The following is a 4221-nucleotide window of genomic DNA, read 5'->3' on the forward strand; positions in this document are numbered from 1 at the left end:
TGTACCACAAAGTTTGCCCAATGCCTTTGGATACATTATTTTGGAAGAGGGACTCCCTCATTATTTTGCAAGAAGGAAGCGGTCAGTGTGGATATGGCCATCTCTCCAAGGGCGCTCCAAACAGCATTTGGTCCCAATGGCAACGAGGCACTTTCTCATGGAATATCTTGAGGCCTGCTTTGGCGGGGAGGGCGGGATATAAATCAAATTTTAAAAGTGTGCAGGAAAATAAACATAATGTCTCTAATGCAACTAAATTTAACTGTTCTGGTCTGTTAGACTCCAGGCCTCGGCCTGCTCACTCTCTCCCTCAGGGTCTTCCTCCTAACAACAGCCTCTCAGGAGGAAAGAAGAGCATCTGTCTCCTGAGCGCTTTTAAGCCATTCTCCTCAGCCTACTTGGACGCTGATCGGCTAAAACCAGTACCAAGCATTCTGGGAATTGTAGGTTGTCTCTTCCTACTGTGACACAGGCCTCACAGGCTCCCAAGGCCCACTAGGCCTCTGTCTCGCACACCACTGCCCAGATCATGACAATAGCTCTTTCGGATATCTGCAAAACTGGCAGAAACATATCTATTTTCCAAATGCTGTCAAGAAAAAGTCAAGGATAGCAGATATATGCAGCCTCTCCGCTACAGGTGCAAACGTAGTGTGAGCAGCCTGCATCCTCAATTTACAAATATTTTTTATTTGCCAAGGAGTTCAGGAGAGGTACTTCTAGCCCTACTCCCTCCCCAAGTCCAGTCTCTGAGGGAAATGATTTTGATGTTTGAGCTGAAGTGAAACCCAATGCGTAAGGGTTAACTTTAGCCAACAGAGAAGCAGGAGTGAAACTTAGGGATGCTACATATTACAGTGAAGTCTCTGTGCCAGACAGAGTTTATACGCCTCAAGGCCATCTTGGCAGCGAGAAATAAAAGTGGGACCACTGAGCATGCTTAATAGCTTTATGCATATTTAGTTTCATGCCCAGCATAGGTAATTGCTTCATTTGCATGGACATGGAATACATGTTGAAGGTGGGGGTTCATTTTAAGGAATCGATATGTAAATTGTGTGTGTAAGGCGTACCGGAAAGTTGTAAATCTTGCTGTCTCATCCAATGAGATGGCAGGGGAGGGACCTATCGGTCGGGATCAGGATAAATTGCATGGGATTTTTTTTAATAAGCTGAGCTTGCCTTAGGAGTACAGCTCCTGCTGATACCAGTAAAAACTTTGGAATGGATCTGCCTGACTGACTTCGTTTTTCTTTTGGAGGTTCAAGGGGGAACCTGTTTATCACAGTTTCCTGCAATCTTTTCTGGATCTCACCTCTATGAAACTCATACAGTTTCAGGGAGGGGAAGTTAGATCCCTTCCTCGTCCAACCCCTCAACCCTCAGGATACATGAACCAGAAATGACCAGACTAGGCCCTGAGTCACTTCTTTTGGCCTTTTTTTGGAAAGCCTTTGAAGAAGACGACGACATTGGATTTATATTCCGCCCTCCACTCAAGAGTCTCAGAGCGGCTCACAATCTCCTTTATCTCTCTCCCCCACAACAGACACACTGTGAGGTGGGTGGGGCTGAGAAAGCTCTCACAGCAGCTGCCCTTTCAAGGACAACCTCTGCCAGAGCTATGGCTGACCCAAGGCCATTCCAGCAGGTGCAAGTGGAGGAGTGGGGAATCAAACCCGGTTCTCCCAGAGAAGAGTCCGCGCACTTAACCACTACACCAAACTGAGGAAATACGTGCTCCAAAATGTGACCATCCGGAATTGACCAAAGGTTCTTTTCTGGCAAGGAGGCCTGAAACGGCAGGAGGGTCAAAATGGCTGCCTGGTATCACAAGATACTCTTTTTTGAAAGCAGTGTGGGTGTGACTGAGGGAGTGGGGCTAGTGGATTTCATTGCAGGCTCCTCATCTTAGGGGTGACCTTCAGGGCCGACCCTACCACTAGGCAAACTAGGCATTTGCCTAGAGCGCCATCCTTCCGTGGGCGCTGAATTGGGCACCACCCCCCATAACTCGGTGAGGCAGCTGCCCAGGGGTGCAAAAGCAGGGAGAGTATCCCCCCCCTCCATTCTCTCATGCAGGCCCATAGAATAGAATGGTGGGATTGGGCCGCCCCTGCTATATCCATGTGTTCTATATTGCATAGTTCTAATTCTATATCCATGTTTTCCATATTGCATATTTATGTTTTGAATTGTCTGTATACTAATATAATCCTTTTCTATGCCTTCTGACCTGTCGGAGCATTAATAAAAGACTGATGAACTAAGTCAATTGTAAGTCTCAGGGGTACGAAATGAAGAGCTGCAGGGCCTGTTTTCAAACATTTCCAAAAACTGTTCAAAAATCTATCCTGATAATGTCAATATTGACAGTCAACTATTGCTATTAAGTCATGCCAGTATTCCAATGAGTGAGGTGGGTGGGGCTGGGAGAGCTCTCATAACAGCTGCCTTTTCAAGGACAACTCCTGCGAGAGCTATAGCTGACCCAAGGCCATTCCAGCAGCTGCAAGTAGAGGAGTGGAGAATCAAACCCGTTTATCCCAGATAAGAGTCTGCACTCTTAACCACTACACCAAACTGGCTCTCGGGGCGGGGTGTGTGTGTAAGAATGGCAGCTCTAGGGAGGGCACAAGCAAGAAAAAGAACCCCATATGTGTGAGGCTTGCAAAAGTATGCCTTTTCTTCCCCACATCAGAGTTATATGTGGGGGGAGGGGGAGACACGGAAGGTGCACAGTTTGAGAACGAGGTCAGGTGGATGCTCTAGAAACCCAACTTTGTGGAAGAAGCCGAAAAGCAGCTAGATTCAAGTCCATAGCCCCTTACTGACCAACAAGAAATCTGAACTAAAATCCAGCTTTTCTTTTGGAAGGTCAACACCACTACCCCCTGAAACAGCCAATTCACACTTTTCTGCAGCTAGTGTGAGAAAAGTAATCCTGCATTGCCCTCCAGTGGCAAACAATAGGTTTGTCCTGACAACTTTTTAAATTTTACAATTTTACCTTTGCCTCTACTCAAGAATGAAATAGACCAAGGTGGGTAGCTGCCTCAGCCTGTCTGTAGAAAGAGAAAACATGTTTAAGAATGAAAAGAAGCTCTTTCAGTCTGAAATAGCTTGGTTAGAAAAAGCTTTTGAAAAGTGTAAGATTTGATCAGAACAACAAAGAAAAACCTACTGTGTTTTTATTGCTTGCTCAGATATGTTCCCAACATAAAGGCCATGAGGTAATAACAGTTGGCTGGGAATCAAGCCCGGTGGTACAGACATGGTTCTGTTCTGAACGATATGCCAACTGAGGGCTGGGAGGGTCAGATTCCTATAGCAAGAAGTCTTACAAGCTGTCTATCAATTGAGTGTCACCACCAAGCACCCTGCTTCCAAGAAGCGAACACAGGGAATATAGCAAGCAGGTAGATTCTCACACTTTTGCCAGGCCTCTAAGTCCACAAAAGAGGGTTCAGTTTCACCCTGACACTGTACAGCTGGAATCTGCTGCAATAAAACTGTACAAAATTATACCTCATGCATCAGGCTTACAAGATAATGCATGGGATAGAGAAGGTAGAGAAAGAAGTACTTTTCTCATTTTTTCACAGTACGAGAACTCCCCTCTTGAAGCTGGCTATGTTTGTAGCCGCCACCACCTCCTGAGGCAGCGAATTCCACATGTTAATCACCCTTTGGGTGAAGAAGGACTTCCTTTCATCCGTTTTAACCTGACTGCTCAGCAATTTCATGGAATGCCCACGAATTCTTGTATTGTGAAAAAGCGATAAAAGTCCTTCTTTCTCTACTTTCTCCATCCCATGCATAATCTTGTAAACCTCTATCATGTCACCCCTCAGTCGACGTTCCTCCAAGCTAAAGAGCCCCAAGCGTTTTAACCTTTCTTCATAGGGAAAGAGAGTTTGCCTTAATTTTCGTCTTCCCAACCGTGGCATTTTCTGAAACGCCAGAACAGTCTGGGATTCCCCAGGAGTTACTCCAGAGCAATGCCACTGAGCTGCATCCTCTCTGGGGACAGTCTGGCTGAAGTCCAGTCCGGTTAGTCCGGATCTGAGCACTGTTCCTCGCGAAAATGACAAGAAGCTCTTTTCCTTTGTCTGCAGCACTGAAGGGGTTAAACCACAGAGCTGTCTGCTAGAGAGGCCGAGGAAGGAAGGAGAGGCAAACAGGGGAGGCTCAGTTTCCGGGGGGGGGGGGCAGGGAGGA

Source organism: Heteronotia binoei, chromosome 5 (genome assembly GCF_032191835.1).
Source record: "Heteronotia binoei isolate CCM8104 ecotype False Entrance Well chromosome 5, APGP_CSIRO_Hbin_v1, whole genome shotgun sequence".
Taxonomy (NCBI): Eukaryota; Metazoa; Chordata; class Lepidosauria; order Squamata; family Gekkonidae; genus Heteronotia; species Heteronotia binoei.